Raw genomic sequence first — 17862 nt, 5'->3', positions numbered from 1 at the left:
CTTACTTCAAAGCTTCATGATACAACATCACAGGAGAAATGCATATCACCATCAGGAAAATGGTACAGTTGAGGCCTTCAACAATATATTGGTGAAGGGTTTGACGAAGATATGCTCATCTAATCAATATGATTGGGATTATAGAGTGTTAGTGACTCTATGAGAATACCACACAACTATTAAGTATTTACACAAGAACACACCCTTCTACCTTGTGTATGGAAGGCAGGTTGTGGTACCGGCCAAATTTTCTATTCCCATCCTTTTAGTATCTCAGGTCACTCATATGACAGAGGAGGAACCAATTCAGAAAAGACTAGATGAACTTTTAGAGCTCGATGAGGCTACCTTTATGGCAGATTTCTGTCAAATGGTAAAAAAGAAAAGGCAGAAGGCATTGCTTAATAGACATATTAAGAGAAAATCATTCACATTAGGAGTACATTTTCTACTATATGATAGAAAATTCTTTAAGTTTCCCGGAAATATGAAGGTGCATTTGTTAGGGTCATTTTTTGTTAACGAAGTAAAAGAGTTGGGAGCTATTAAGCTCACGCAACTCGACAATGTATTTCTATCAGGTTAGGTGAATGGTGCATGCCTGAAACCCTTCCACATATCAAACAATGTTACTTAGAATTGATTGTGTTATCACTCAGGTTGTCCTTCTGGTCGGCATCAAAAGGATACGGCCGAGGTAACCACAGACCAATCTTTGGATTGTAGGTTCTAGCCCACCTGCAATCAGAGAGGGCTCTCTCTTTCGGATTTAGCTTTGTTGATAATGTTTTTAGGCTAGTTATTGAGTTCAAGGGGTTTTGTTTTTTTTTTGGTGGGAAGGATGATGTTTTCAAGTAAAGAGGCAGGGACAGCATGAAAGTTTTAGAACCATTGGGCGTGGAGTCAAGGAGTAGGACTACTGGTGCATTTTCTTGGTCACAAGAAGGAATATGGAGCAAGCTAGCTACGTATGAAACAATCATTCAAGGTAAAAGAGATGGATTAAAGGCTAAGGAATGAGGGGAAATTAAGAATCTCTCATTCAGATTAGCAGAAAGAAGACAAATGAGCCCTATCTAGGAGCAGTTAAGAATTCCTAGATAATAGTCATTCATATATGAAAAATGGTCAAACATGAGCCATAACAGAATTCATATTTATGCCTAATTCAAGAGGAAAACATTAAGAAACCACAGAAACTGAGGATAGAGTGCAACAAAGCAAGTTCTAAACCAATCCTTTGTTCTGTGACTTGAGCATATGTGAAATCGAAATAACAGAGGTAAGGAAAACTTATTGATTCATATAGCAGCACAAGAATTCCTCATTCAATTCTTCAAACCATTAGACACAGAGCAGACAGTCATTCCTCCAAAGCTTTTCAGCAATCTTTGATTGAGTAAAACATCTCAGATATCCAGTGCGAGTCTCTAATGAGGATTATCAACCAACCAACCCTTTAAACAATACAGAGGGTTGGTATAAATAGGGAAAATTATCCAAAAATTAAACTATTACATCCGACCTAAACAGGTCTGAAAGAAAATGATTACTTTAACCTAATTTAACCTAATCTTATCCAGAAATAAATGCATGAAAATATCTTTGAGCTGCGCTGAGGGCAGCTGTATCAAACTGAGTTAATGTCTGCCCTGGGTTGCTCGGTGCAGTTCTCCTGTAATAACTGTAATTTTTCCTTTATCTCCACCTCTAACTTGGTTTTGCTGTTGTTTTGCTGTTATTAATGTGCAATAATCCCGACCAGATAGGCTTTTAAATGGCCTTAACTGCTTTGCTGACTTTTGATGAAGGTTTTTAATTTTCACCTGATTTGATGTTGTTGAACTGATATTCTTTACCGCTTCCTGATACTCTTTAGCGCTGATCCTGGAGTGTTTAATATCTTCTGAATGGTTTAGACTATCCCATCAATCCTTCATGGCAGTCGTTCGGCCTTCTGTTGCTTTAAAAAGTGTGTTTGCCCCTTTCTGAATGCTTCGCGAAGAAAAACGGATCATTTTGCGCCTTTCGGGCTTGCTAGGGGTTGCGCGATGAGGGGCTTTCCATTTTGGCCCATTTCTCGTAGCCATGCGTGATTAGCGCTAGGCGCTAATCGCGCATGAAAAACTGCTTCAGATTTTGAATCCGGGCTTCCTAAGCTTGATTTTATCCCTTCATGCCTTTTTGAGTGATGACGTCATCATGACGTCAGCGGGTGGGACCTAGTACGGCGGGTGATGTGGTGGGATGACGTTAGCTGATGACGTCATCAGTACGGTGGGTGACGTGGCGGTACACGGTGGCAGTGACTTGGCAATGGTGAGTTGGCAGTATGGTGGTAGGAGGCCGACACAGGCAGATGACGTAGTAGGATGACGTCACTGGGCAGAGGACGTGGCGCCGACGTCACCCAGGGGAGGGCGGTTTGGCGGTTTTAAGCACACCGCCTTTGCACTGGAGTGGTTTGGGAGGAGGGGGCTCCGCCACACCCGGGAGGGCGACGCGTGGCGGGAAGCGGCGAGAAAACCTCCCATCTCCCAGACGCTAAACATCGGCGGCTTCGGAGATGAAAAAGCCCGCCCGCCGTTGATCTCGGGCACGGGCGATCGGACGGCTGGCGGAATGGATGAGGCGGCGGAGGGATAAGGGATAGGGCCCGTGGCGCGTTTAATAAATTTATTGTATGACGGGGGGGTTTAAAACATTAGGGATGTGGGTTATGGGGTTATAAACGAGCGGGGGTTAAATGTTTATGAGCAAAACCTTAGGATAAGGGTGGAAAAGTGGGTTTTATACATGGTTTGTGCACTGGGGGTAAAGTTCAATGTTTATTCAAACATTTTAACACTAAACTTTAAACAATCAGCGAGAGGGGGTGAGAATGATGAAATGTTTATGGGTAAAGGGGAAAGAAAAGGTTATTAACTTAACTAGATGTCAAGTTAATCCTAGGGTTTGAACGTGGAAGGCTGATGTCAAGCTCCTGGTGAACTCAGCATTTCCCAAACTTGATATTATATGGCTATAGTGCCAGGGAGAGGGTATTTAATATTTTTGGGGTTTTATATATTTTGCATAATAGGGGATAAGGGAATAGACTAGGGAGTTAGATAGTAGAGTTAGGAGTTAATATGAACATGACCAGAAAGCGCTAAGTATGGGACCTTAGGCTATTTTGGGGAAAAAGTGACTCATAGAGTGAAACAGCAGTACTCCTAAGCAAAGAGGACCTTCACTTAGGAAAATATAATGGAAAATGATGAAACTAAGAGGAATCAAGCAGATCTTGACCTCTTTAGGGAAGTTAGTAAGTGATTTGGGAAAGAAGAAGAAGGGGAAGTTAGTAATGTCCAGTTTGAGCTCCTCCAAATGAAAAACTGCCTCCAACTTGTGATCTGAATAAATATGACACTTGACAACAAGAAATGGATCACAAGTCATGATTCTGCAACTACACAACTACCTACCCAGCCTACCTTCCTAACATTTTTTCTTCTTTTTGGTGGGTGCACTTAGACTGGGAGACCCAGCTTCACAAATTTTCTTTTGACTACCCTCCTATCTAAATCTACACTTATTTCTGCCAAGGGCCCAGATTAAGTAGTTGGTCTCCTTTGATTCTCTACCTATCTATAAATCTGCCAAGATTAAGCAGTTTGGACAAATATCATTCTCTATATTCTAAAACAAGAAATTGAAACCTAGGGAGGCCAGGATTAAGCTGTTTGGCCTTCCCTTAACTGAAAAACTTTTCAAAAATGAAATAACTCATCAAAGTTAGAATACAGCAGTGGTATTTAGACTAGCACACTTTCATGGCCTCTTCTGGAAATATGGAACCTTGCAACATGAAAGATGACATATTTGGCATGTAAAAATGTCAATCATGAAATATGAACACCTGTTGCAACAGGAGGCTAACAGTGGCTCCACTTGGGGATGGCTTTTCCTTGTGAAAAGCCAAGAACAGCAGGTCAGACTGCCTTGATCTTCTATTGTTGCTGTGGATTGAAAAACTTCTTTATGCTGGTTGTTATAGTGTGAAACTTTGAAATATGAACAGCTCCTTCCTCAACTGAATTACTGTAAACTGCATAGCATCACCTGCTTTCTTCTGCATGCTTGATGTTATGTACAGTATTGCTTGAGCATTGTGCCTTTGAAAAACAGAGATCAAAACTGATGTGTTTCCTTTAGCTCTGGTCTAGAAACAGTTGCTGATGTGAAATTTAAAAAGTGCTCCTCTCTTATTGATACTGTTTGACTGAAGACTGCAAGCTGCCCACTGTTTGCTTTTACCATGAATTTCTGTGATATGACAGTGCTACTATTGCTGTTTTACCGAGATTAATGCAGAGACAGAGCTTTAAAGAATGGAATACTGGCAATTGGCTGTGTCTTCACAAACATTGCTGCTGCTCCTCTAACACTCAGATTGCTTACACAAAAACTAAAAACAAAGCGCTGATATATACAAATATCAATGTACAAAGAGATATGTACAGAGCTGGATTGTATCCCTTTAAAAGGGATCATGGTAATGTTTCAGCATTCGGCCATTCACAGGGCCTTCTTCAGCTGTGCTGCCCTCTACAGATTTGAGAAAATATGTGTTATTTCCCTGAACAACAGAAATAACGAATGGCCCTTTCCATAAAAAATCAAATTTTGCATGTTTTCCCTTGTCTTCTCTCCGTGAATCCCACCTTAGAACTTTGTCACCAATATAGAAATCCTCAGCCTTAACTCTCTTATCAAACATCCTTTTGAGCTTTTCTTGCAAAATCTGAGCTCTGTCATAGACCTGTTCTCTGGTTTGCTGAAGATGAATGGTCTGATTAATTCTTCTTTGAATGTCATTTGGTTCAGCCTGAATCTCCTGTAGTACTCTGATAATAGGGATGCCCAAGGATGAAGGAAAATTGGCTTCCATGCCATATACTAGCTCATAAGGGCTCATCCCAAAGGATCTCTTTGTTGAAAGTCTGTCTGCCCATAAGGCATTTGTGAGCTTTCTATGCCAGTTCTTCTTGTTTTCTTCTAGCACTTTCTTTATGGTATTAATCAGGCTCTTATTAGATGACTCAGCCAAGCCATTACCTTTGGGTAATAGGATGTGGAATGCCCCAAGGTGATGTGAAATTTGTGGCAAAAATTGATCATTTTTTTGGATTTAAAAGCAGCAGCATTATCAGTAATGATCTTCTCAGGGTAGCCAAATCTAAAAAGGATGTTGCACTCAAGGAATTGGATAATGATGGTGTCATTGGCTTGTCTGCATGGGATGGCTTCAACCCACTTGGTGAAATAGTCGGTGGCTGTTAAAATCCATTTGTGCTGGCCTGAGGAAGAGGGATGTATTTCTCCAATGAAGTCAAGACCCCATTGTTGAAAAGGCTTTTCAGTTGAGATAGGTTTAAGGGGCAGGGTCAACAGTTTTCTTTTGCCCTCAAAGATTTGGCATTTGTGACATGAAATGGCAAACTTCTTTACATCTGAAAAAAGAGAGGGCCAATAGAAACTAGCCCTTAGAATTTTATCAGTAGTGGATTTCCAATATAGATGTCCTCCACAGTCACCTGCATGGAATTCTTTCATGACATTGTTAGTTTCATTCATGATTAAACAATTTAGCAATATACCTTCATGATTTTTCCAAAATAATGCACCATCTATGACACAAAACTTTGAAGCCTTCATTCTTAAAAATCTCTTCTTAGTTCTGGACAATCCTGGGGGAGCAAACAGGTTTAACAAAACAAAGCATATATCAGCATACCATGGGGATTGCAAAAACGTTTCACTGATCTGTGGAGTCGCCAGCTCCTGTTCATTGTCCAATTGGTTAATGTCTAAGGCTTGAAAGTTTGTTTCGGACATCAGTTTGGCTAAACCTTGTCCCTTTATGAGCTTGGTTGGTTTTATTTCTATATCATACTCAAGGATGTTTGCAATCCATTTGCCTCTTTTTCCCTCTAATCCCTCTTGGGTTAATATGTCTTTTACAACAACATTTGGGACAAAGGCAATCACATGTGAATATAGAATGCACACTCGGAAATCTTTGATTGCTTTGACCAGGGCATAGGCCTGCTTCTCCATGATTGGGTACTTTAAAGGGGCATCTCTTAAGGCTCGGCTAAAAAATGCAATTGGCTTTTCAGCTCCCTGATCATCCTTTTGCAAAAGAACAACAGCTATGGTGTGATCAGATGCAAAAGAAAATATGATAAAGTCCCTATCAAATTGTGGACTTGTGAGGACAGGGGCTTGGGTTAAGGCAGATTTTATGCCCTCAAAGGCTTGTTTGGTTTCAAGAGACCATCTTACCTTGGCATCATTTTTTAACATGTTTCTTAACAGTCTTATCAGCTCAGCTAGATTTGGAGTAAATCTCCTTAGGAAGTTGATCTTTCCCAGGAATGCTTGCAACTCTTTTATGTTTCTTGGATATGGGATTTGGAGGATGGATTGGATTCTTTCAGGATCAATTCTAATCCCGTCCTTTGATATGATATGGCCAAGGAGTTTGCCTTCTTCAAGGCCAAAGAGGGATTTTTTGGGGTTCAAGGAAATGCCATATTTCCTGCATGTCATGAATATTTGCCTCAAATGTTTCAGGTTCTCTTGATCAGATTTAGAGAAAGGGGTTAGATCATCAAGATATACAACTAGGAAATCATGTATTTCTTTGGCAAATGCAATATCCATTGCCCTTTGAAAGGTAGCACCGGCGTTTTTAAGTCCGAATGGCATCTTCACATACTTAAATGTTCCCCACGGTGTGGTAAAGGCTGTCTTGTCCTGGTCTGTTGGCATTATGATTCAAGTGTTGTCCTTGATGGCAACTCACTCAGAGGTTGGTACAGGTACTCAGAGGTTGGTACAGGTGATGGCAACTTAATCAGAGGACAGATCTGAGTACAGCAGGCCAAGACAGTTCATACACGCAGGTTCGTTAAGCCCAAGTCGCGTGTACATGCAGGTTGGCTTCATTAAAAGAGCGTGTATGTGGAAAACTCATTTTGGTCCATGGCGGTTATTCCTTGGAAGTTGTGCCTGTGGTTTCGGACCATGGTGTCTCGACGGACGTGTCGATCCCTAGCATTGAGTTGATGGTATTGGATTTCTATGGTTTTGGCCCTTGGTATTGAGCAAGGCCTAAAGCTATATAAGGAGAAAGATCATTAGGCCAAGGTGCAAGAGTCTGTGAGTGATGAAGATCTGAGGAAGTGTGAGATCCAAGCGTTGGTTATGGGTTGGTGATCTGAACCAAGGTTTCACTCATGTGGAGGATGATGAAGGATGGAACGAGATCTCAAGGCTTGGAAAGATTATCTTCATATGGTTTGACTGTGAATAGACTAGATCTATTGTCGCATGTTTATTGTTATGATCTGGGTATGTTTTGATGTCTGATATAGCTGCAGAGTTTTAAAGTTGAATTTACAGATCTATACGCGGGTTGTCTTTGGTAAAAGAGCGTATACACGCAGGTTGGGCTCGTCAAAGTAGCATATACAATGTGAAGTATGAATATGGAGTTGGATCTGGTTGTTGTTATGTTGTCTGTGTTCTTGACAGGGTTTCAGTGATTCAGTATTGGGTGATTCAAAGATTGATGATGCAGGTTGTACTACAATGGTGATTGTTTCATGGATCCAGTATGAAAATGTATGAAACGTGGTCCCGGGAAGATCATAGGCCGGAACCTACGTACTGGTAAACATATCAGCCAGTACAAGAGCCAAGGGGGTTGTAGCTCCCTTCCAGGAGCAGCTGGAAAACAAGTGAAGGTTGTAGCCTTCTGTAGGGTTGGCACCTACGTACTAGTAAATGGATCGGCTAGTACAAGAGCTATGAGGGTTGTAGCCCTCTGCAGGTTGCAGCCTGCGTGCTGGTAAATGACTGCACCAGTACATTGTAAAAGAAGTTTCTTATTAAAGAAGAAAGAGACGAATTGCAGCAGGTGGTTTTCACCCACATTGGGTTTCCACCTTATATCATGGTGTTCATGTGTGTGGCTTTTGTGTGATGATCTGTTCTGTTATACTGCACCTGTTTACTGTTAATATGCTGAATAATGATCTAATGCATTTACTGAATATTAAGCTAACTGAATTATAAGATCTCTGGATATATGCGAGTTTCATTAGACACAGTAGCGTGTACACGCGGGTTCCCTTAACTGAAGTGGCGTATATGTTTCTGAGCATGAAATTGAAAAGTTTGATTGATCTGATAATACTGATTCACCTCCCCTCTCAGTATTATTTCCAACAATTGGTATCAGAGCAGGTCCTTCAGAGAAGCTTGATCGCTTGAAGGAGATTCGTAGAACAATGGGGAAGAAAGCACGTCAGAAGAAGAAGACAGCTCAAAGGAACAATGACAACCTGCCGTTGAGTGGAAGTAAGAATTCAGATCCTGAATCACCTCAGAATGAAGATGGACAAACAAATGAAGCATCAGATCAAACCATAGATCAGCAAGATCTACCTAGCAAAAAGGAGAATGCCCTCAAAGAAGAAATCATCAAATTAGAAGATCTGTTGGAATGTGTCTCCAGAACTCGACAAATGCTGCTAGCACTGAATAAAGAGCAAGAAAATGAGATCCTCAAACTAAGGCATCAGTTGGATGAAGGAAGGAAAGCTGAAGAGACCTTGAAGAAGCAATGTCTAGACAAAGAAGAACAACATCAAGTTGAGGTAAATATCTTGAAAAGTAAATTAGAAGAAAAGGATAAACTATTACGATTTCAAGATAGTACTAAGATCTTGGATGATATTCTTAGTAGTCAAAGGTCCCCTGCTATCAAAACTGGTCTTGGTTTTCATGAGTCTATTGAAGGTGAATCTGGTTCACAAAGTAAGACAAGAATCTCTAATGCAAAATCTGAAAGGCTCTACAAGGAAATGAAAGGTCAACCTCATCAACAATCAAGGAAGGAGACTCCTCAAAGAAAATCTTTTACTCCTCCCATGAATAATGTTGAATGTTATGTATGTCATAATCTTGGACATATTGCAGCCATATGTAGAAGAAGAAGGTTTCAAGACCATCATGCAGAAAGATCATCACAATCAAGGTACTTTAATGGATATTTCTTTTCTTGCAATATATTTAGCCACAAAGCTGCTGATTGCTATAAGAGGAATATGAAACATGTAAGATGCTATGCATGTAACAAGTTTGGACATAAAGCAAGAGATTGCAGGAACAAAGCTCATGATAAGAAGAAATCATCAACATGCTTGAAGATATGGAAGAAGAAGGAAGTTCAGTCAGAAAGATGTGGCACAGCACAGGGTACTCAGCACAGCACAGACATAACAGACTCAGGGGGAGCTGAAGGCATAGAACTTCAGTGTTCTAATTCTCATACGCAAGTTTAATGAAGGGAAGCCGCGTATATACGCGAGTTTCACACTGCAAAGTCGCGTATATGTCAGTTTGTGAAAAACAGTGAGGACAGACTCAGAAAAGGGGTCTGATATGATCCAGTCCAGTATATGCTCTATTGGTTAATAGTTACAGTCTGCTGAGGATGTCTGGAAATGTCTTGATACTTATGGCACAGGCTCAGGGGGAGCATATACTTCAAATAATGCATTGTTGGCATTATGGTTAGAAGTTTTTGATAAAGTCTATGAAGCTAAATGATACATCTTGCTGTTTGATCAAAGGAATGGTATTGCAGGCTGATGCTTATGGTACAGATCATGATGCTGCTGGTGGCCTTCATAAGTCTTGGTCTAGATATTTCATCTCTATGTCATATATCTCTTTTATGATGTCAAGGTCATGTAACGGCCTATGTTGGTTTCCCCACTATGCCTGGGATGAATGATGTAATGTTCATGTCTTATCATGAGTAAACTCTTAATGTATCTCCACATGGTTAGGTGGATGAGTCAATATTGGTATATCCCCACTAGGTTGGGTGATGAATGTATGGATTGAGTCTTTTGGTGATAGGAAGGTCTTCTATGGTGTATAAGTCTTTGTTCTTCTTGAAGAACATCTTTTGCAGATCTTGCCTACAGTCAAGGGGAGCATGAACAGCACAATTCAGCAAGAGCAGGATGGATAGATTGGTACACTTTGGCATACACAAAGGGGGAGCACATTTGGAGATTGCAGCAGGTACTCAGGGGGAGTATGGACAGCAGAAGGTATACCAAAGAAGAGGATATCTTGGTTCGCCCTTTGCCCTTGATGTCAAAGGGGGAGAGTGACTTGGTGTGGTGGTTGCCATCAAGTCCAAAGGGGGAGATTGTTGGCATTATGATTCAAGTGTTGTCCTTGATGGCAACTCACTCAGAGGTTGGTACAGGTACTCAGAGGTTGGTACAGGTGATGGCAACTTAATCAGAGGACAGATCTGAGTACAGCAGGCCAAGACAGTTCATACACGCAGGTTCGTTAAGCCCAAGTCGCGTGTACACGCAGGTTGGCTTCATTAAAAGAGCGTGTATGTGGAAAACTCATTTTGGTCCGTGGCGGTTATTCCTTGGAAGTTGTGCCTGTGGTTTCAGACCATGGTGTCTCGACGGACGTGTCGATCCCTAGCATTGAGTTGATGGTATTGGATTTCTATGGTTTTGGCCCTTGGTATTGAGCAAGGCCTAAAGCTATATAAGGAGAAAGATCATTAGGCCAAGGTGCAAGAGTCTGTGAGTGATGAAGATCTGAGGAAGTGTGAGATCCAAGCGTTGGTTATGGGTTGGTGATCTGAACCAAGGTTTCACTCATGTGGAGGATGATGAAGGATGGAACGAGATCTCAAGGCTTGGAAAGATTATCTTCATATGGTTTGACTGTGAATAGACTAGATCTATTGTCGCATGTTTATTGTTATGATCTGGGTATGTTTTGATGTCTGATATAGCTGCAAAGTTTTAAAGTTGAATTTACAGATCTATACGCGGGTTGTCTTTGGTAAAAGAGCGTATACACGCAGGTTGGGCTCGTCAAAGTAGCGTATACAATGTGAAGTATGAATATGGAGTTGGATCTGGTTGTTGTTATGTTGTCTGTGTTCTTGACAGGGTTTCAGTGATTCAGTATTAGGTGATTCAGAGATTGATGATGCAGGTTGTACTACAATGGTGATTGTTTCATGGATCCAGTATGAAAATGTATGAAACGTGGTCCCGGAAGATCGTAGGCTGGCACCTACGTACTGGTAAACATATCAGCCAGTACAAGAGCCAAGGGGGTTGTAGCTCCCTTCCAGGAGCAGCTGGAAAACGATTGAAGGTTGTAGCCTTCTGTAGGGTTAGCACCTACGTACTAGTAAATGGATCGGCTAGTACAAGAGCTATGAGGGTTGTAGCCCTCTGCAGGTTGCAGCCTGCGTGCTGGTAAATGACTGCACCAGTACATTGTAAAAGAAGTTTCTTATTAAAGAAGAAAGAGACGAATTGCAGCAGGTGGTTTTCACCCACATTGGGTTTCCACCTTATATCATGGTGTTCATGTGTGTGGATTTTGTGTGATGATCTGTTCTGTTATACTGCACCTGTTTACTGTTAATATGCTGAATAATGATCTAATGCATTTACTGAAGATTAAGCTAACTGAATTATAAGATCTCTGGTTATACGCGAGTTTCATTAGACACAGTAGCGTGTACACGCGGGTTCCCTTAACTGAAGTGGCGTATATGTTTCTGAGCATGAAATTGAAAAGTTTGATTGATCTGATAATACTGATTCACCCCCCCTCTCAGTATTATTTCCAACATGGTCATCCGGGTGAACCAGTATTTGATTGAAACTTGAAAAGCCATCTAGCAAAGAGATTCTAGATGACCCCACTACTCTTTGTAGGATGTGGTCCATTTTGGGCAAAGGATAGTGGTATTTTAGGGAGACTTGGTTTAAATTTCTCAGATCTACACAAAGTCTAATCTCACCTGTCTTCTTTCTTGTGGGAACAAGATTGGATACCCATTCAGAAAATCTGATGGGTGTTATGATACCTGCTTCAAACATTCTTTTGACTTCCTTTTCAATCAAAGGGAGAAGCATGGGATTGATTCTCCTAAGTTTCTGTTTGAAGGGCTTTTGGTTTGGTTTTAAGGGAATGGTGTGTTGGATCACTGAGGTGTCATAGGACTTCAAGTCCTCATAACTCCAAGCAAATACATCTTGGAATTCTTTGAACAAATCAACATATTTGGGCTTCTGATCAGGTGGCAAATTTTTAGATAGTTTGATCATTTTGGGCTTCTCTGTTGTCCCGATGTTATGTTCTTCTATAGCAGCGTTTAGGGGTTGCATTTTTGGTTTCTTGGGAACATCATTAGCATCAAACATGTCTTCCAATGGGGTGCAGCCAATAGGGAGTAAGTTATCTTTCATATCAACGATCTCGGCCTCCGTTTCGGCTATTTCCTCCAAATGCATCAGTTTTAGTTCTTCTATATTTGTGTTATCAAAAACAGTTGGGTTCAACATTCGTTTGGCCGTTATGGGCATTACAGCCTACTGATTTTCATTCGTTGCTGTTGTTCATCTGTCATAGCATCCATGTCAATGTTAATATTTGAAAACTCATCCTCAAGAGTGAGGAAATTGTTAATCTGGGCATCATTCTCGAACACTTGCCAATCTTTAACATTATTTGGGACAGCGGGCCTGTGTTTTATTTCAGCAGTGAAATGATGATTTGGTTCAAACGGAAGCTTGCATGTACTAGCAAAAGTAGCCAGGGTGTGTGCATGAAGGTTATGCTCTCTTGAAATCTTGGCAAGCTTGGATTCAGTGAATGTGTTGAGTATACTAGTGGCAGCAGTCCTATAGGCCCTCATTCTGTTGTCATTGGTAACAAAATTACCTTTCATATGTTGTATGATTAAATCAGAGTCACCTAAAATGGATACTTTCGTAGCTCCTAGAGCTTTGAGCAGTTTAAGGCCTAAGAGGAGAGCCTCATACTCGGCCATGTTATTAGTGCATTTGAAATTTAGTCTGTAGGCATGGCCTTCTGCATGGTTGTTATGTGTATTGTGAATCCAGACACCTGCCCCTGCTCCTAACTTGTTGACAGAGCCATCAAACTCTAAATACCATACGATTTCTTGCTTGTGGTTAGTGTCAGGAGTTTCAGTCATTCATGCAGCGGACAGATTTGAATTTTCTGTTTGGGGAGGTTCTTCTTGTAAGCTGGTTGCCTTGATTGTTTTGACATTTTTATCAGTATGGGCAACTGATTCTTCATTGATGTGTGTGTTCATTTCTAAAGCCAACGACTTGTCATCAATTGGAGGACTTATTTCAGCATTAAATAAAATAAAATAATCCATATCAGAATGGATTGAGTAAATGGGAAAATTTTCAGGCTTGTTCTCACTAGTTACCACATATTTCATCAGTGTTTCTCTATACAGTCTCTTTGGTTGCCCAAAGACAGATATAGTGGCATAAGAGAGGTCTAATTGGAGGGATCCTTGGAGTTTTGCTCCCCAAGATCTAGACAATAATATGCCATACTTTGGTGGAATGTCAGCAACCACCACATCCATGAGGATTGTCTTGTTAGGAAATTGGACTAAGGAGACACACAGGTCTTTGATGAGGCCTAAACACTTGACTTGACTTGAGTCAAAGGACAATAGATCTTTGTAGGGTCTTGTAACATCAAGGTTCACCTTTTCCATTACAGCTTTGGGCATAAGGTTGTGTGAGGCACCTGAGTCAAACATGGCATTGTGCAGGACTTTGTCATGTATATGTAAACTGACATAAAAGGGCAAGACAGATCCATATGTTGATTTTCCATTAACTTCTGGACCAAACAGCAGCTCAGGTTGATCATCAAGAACATTCACATCATCCTTTACCTCCAGCATTTGAATTGACCTTTGAATTTGTTGCCTATACACATCATGTTTGGCCAGTTCGGATAAGGGGATGGATATCTTCAATTTACCTATTTTTGCCTCTAAGTCAAATAATTTTTCAGATTGGGTTTTAGTAATGTGAGAAGCAGGTTTCCCTTTTTCCATTGGAGTATCAGCAACTTGGTCTTGTTTATCAGTGTTATGGGAAGTGTTTGATTACGGTTTTTCTGTTTTAGGAGGGCTTTTTGGAATGCTATTCAAATTTTCTTTGGAGGAAGAAGGTGGCAGAGGCTGGTCAATAGAAGGCTGCATTTGTGTTATGTCCTCTACAGTCACTTGATGCGGGTTTGGGACAGGTATATCAGCTGGTTCTGTTATGACAGCCTTGCCTTTAATCTTGTTGGGTTGTTTGCCATCCTTTGGTTTGTTAGGTTTAGGAATGTCAATGGTCATAGTTCTCAGCTTATATTGTTTGTGGACCTCATACACAGCATTATCATAGCCTTGTTTAAAATCAAAAGACTCACCAGACTTCGTCTGAAATTGATTAAAGTCATGCTCATCTTGGTCTTGTTGAGTTAGGAAAATTTGTTGCTTAGCCCTCGAGTCCACCAGGTTCATGTGAGTGTCCTCTGGGGTTCACTAGATGTAGATGCTTCCACATAATTTTCATGAAAAGGTGGTCTTATATCATGGTCTGGACTAGACCTACCAGCATTTGTGTTCTGTGTTTTCTTGAAATTTGGGTTCCTTATTGTATTGGACTGTTGTCCTTCCCATGATTATTTCCTCTCAACACTTTCTACTCTGTATCCCAGCCTTTGCATGCCATTGATAATAGCATCAAGTTTCTGATCTAAGGCTGCGGGTTCTTCTTTGAAAGTGGTTCTTCTCTCCATTCTAGCTCTATTTCTTTTGGCAATTAGGTTGGCCTCTACGCTGACAGCAACATTTTGCATGTCTGCAAGGGTTTCAGGGGCTCTTTCTTTTAACTGGTAGGCCATATCTAGGTCGAATCCATCAGGGAATTTATACAAGGCAAGGTCAGGTGGAGGTCTCAGGTTTTGTGGTATTGCATTATAGACATTATTGAATCTAGCACAGTAATCTAGGACAGACTCTTGAGGGCCTCTTTTTATTGTATCGTACTCAACAAGTATGTGCAAGGGGTCTTTCTTTTTCTCCCATCTGTTGGTAAAGGATTGGTAAATCTCATCTGGAGTGGTTCTGGAATTTGCAGCAAGTGATCTGAACCAAGTTCTTACATCATCTGTTAAACTTTGAACAAAAATTTTCATTCTCACACTATCATCATCTATTTTGTAGTTCTCAAAATAGTCTTGCATCTTCTTTGTATGCTGAAGGGCTGTGCAAGTACCAGTTCCATCAAAATATGTGATTTTAGTTTGATAATCCTGAGGCATAGCCCCAGGGTTTGCAGGTAGTTGCAGGGGTGCATATCTATTGGCCATGTTTACAGGGACGACCGGAACAACAGGGATAAGTGGAACAACTGGGACAATTGGAACAATAGTAGTGGTAATGGTAGTATGTGTAGTGAATGGAGGTGTGGAAGGAGTGCTTTGGGAATTAGATGATGAACAAGGGGAAGTAGGGGTTGAACGAAATAAGACTTTGTCAGGGGTTGGAATACTGCTTGGGTGAACTGCTTCAGGACTGTTATCAGAAAAATCTTCTCTTTGTTCTTGCTTCCTAAAGATTTTTGGGATTAAGTTCGGATTTTCAAAAGCAGTTGGTGGATTTGGGTCTGGATTTGACCTAGTATAACGAGAATTCTTTTTGGGAGCCAGATTCTGAATTTGTTTTGGTATTTTCTGCGAATGTTTTTAGAATTGGCAAGGAACTGATTAAATTTCGGGGACAGCTATCTGTAATTTAAAACTAGCATGAAGATTGACTGAAGCAGCATTTATTTCCTCCTGTAACTACAAAGAAAGAATAGTTTCAAAGGCTTCCTGGCTGACATTCAGACTTCATCTGTAGTTTTAAGGAACAGACAACATTGATTTTTGTTCCTATGGAGTTTTCCAACTTGGTTTTGTGAACATAACTGAGGATATCCCCAGTGGAGTCGCCATTATGTTATCACTTAGGTTGTCCTTCTGGTCGGCATCAAAAGGATACGGCCGAGGTAACCACAGACCAATCTTTGGACTGCAGGTTCTAGCCCACCTGCAATCAGAGAGGGCTCTCTCTTTCAGATTTAGCTTTGTTGATAATGTTTTTAGGCTAGTTATTGAGTTCAAGGGGTTTTGTTTTGTTTTTTGGTGGGAAGGATGATGTTTTCAAGTAAAGAGGCAGGGACAGCATGAAAGTTTTAGAACCATTGGGCGTGGAGTCAAGGAGTAGGACTGCTGGTGCGTTTTCTTGGTCACAAGAAGGAATATGGAGCAAGCTAGCTACGTATGAAACAATCATTCAAGGTAAAAGAGATGGATTAAAGGCTAAGGAATGAGGGGCAATTAAGAATCTCTCATTCAGATTAGTAGAAAGAAGACAAATGAGCCCTATCTAGGAGCAGTTAAGAATTCCTAAATAACAGTCATTCATATATGAAAATAGGTCAAACATGAGCCATAACAGAATTCATATTTATGCCTAATTCAAGAGGAAAACCTTAAGAAACCACAGAAACTGAGCATAGAGTGCAACAAAGCAAGTTCTAAACCAATCCTTTGTTCTGTGACTTGAGCATATGTGAAATCGAAATAATAGAGGTAAGGAAAACTTATTGATTCATATAGCAGCACAAGAATTCCGCATTCAATTCTTCAAACCATTAGACACAGAGAAGACAATCATTCCTCCAAAGCTTTTCAGCAATCTTTGATTAAGTAAAACATCTCAGATATCCAGTTCGAGTCTCTAATGAGGATTATCAACCAACCAACCCTTTAAACAATACAGAGGGTCGGTATAAATAGGGAAAATTATCCAAAAATTAAACTATTACAGCCGACCTAAACAGGTCTGAAAGAAAATGATTACTTTAACCTAATTTAACCTAATCTTATCCAGAAATAAATGCCTGAAAATATCTTTGAGCTGCGTTGAGGGCAGCTGTATCAAACTGAGTTAATGTCTGTCCTGGGTGGCTCGGTGTAGTTCTCCTATAATAATTGTGATTTGTCCTTTATCTCCACCTCTAACTTGGTTTTTCTGCTGTTTTGCTGGCATTAATGTGCACTAATCCCGACCAGATAGGATTTTAAATGGCCTTAACTGCTTTGCTGACTTTTGATGAAGGTTCTTAATTTTCACCTAATTTGATGTTGCTGAACTGATACTCTTTGCCGCTTCCTGATACTCTTTGGCGCTGATCCTGGAGTGTTTAATATCTTCTGAATGGTTTAGACTGTCCCATCAATCCTTCATGGCAGTCGTTCGGCCTTTTGTTGCTTTAAAAAGTGTGTTTGCCCCTTTCTGAACGCTTCGCGAAGAAAAACGTGTCATTCTGCGCCTTTCGGGCTTGCTGGGGGCTGCGCGATGAGGGGCTTTCCATTTTGGCCCATTTCCCGTAGCCATGCGCGATTGGCGCTAATCGCGCATGAAACATTGCCTCAGATTTTGAATCTGGGCTTCCTAAGCATGATTTTCGCCCTTCGCGCCTTTTTGAGTGATGACATCAACATGACGTCAGCATGACATCAGTGGGTGGGACCTAGTACGACGCGTGACGTGGCGGGATGACGTCAGCAGTACGGCGGGTGATGTGGTGGTACATGGTGGCAGCGACGTGGCAATGGTGAGTTGGCAATATGGTGGCAGGAGGCCGACGCAGGCAGATGACGCAGTAGGATGACGTCACTAGGCGGAGGACGTGGCGCCGACGTCACCCAGGGGAGGGCGGTTTGGCGGTTTCGGGCGCACCGCCTTTGTACTGGAGTGGTTTGGGAGGAGGGGGCTTCACCACACCCGGGAGGGCGATGCGTGGCGGGAGTACGGCGGGAAAACCGCCCATCTCCCGGACACTAAACATCGGCAGCTTC

The sequence above is a fragment of the Pinus tabuliformis genome, chromosome J (genome assembly GCF_031772625.1).
Source record: "Pinus tabuliformis cultivar Carrire ecotype Pingquan chromosome J, CPIR1, whole genome shotgun sequence".
Lineage (NCBI taxonomy): Eukaryota > Viridiplantae > Streptophyta > Pinopsida > Pinales > Pinaceae > Pinus > Pinus tabuliformis.
This window is presented reverse-complemented; position numbering follows the sequence as displayed.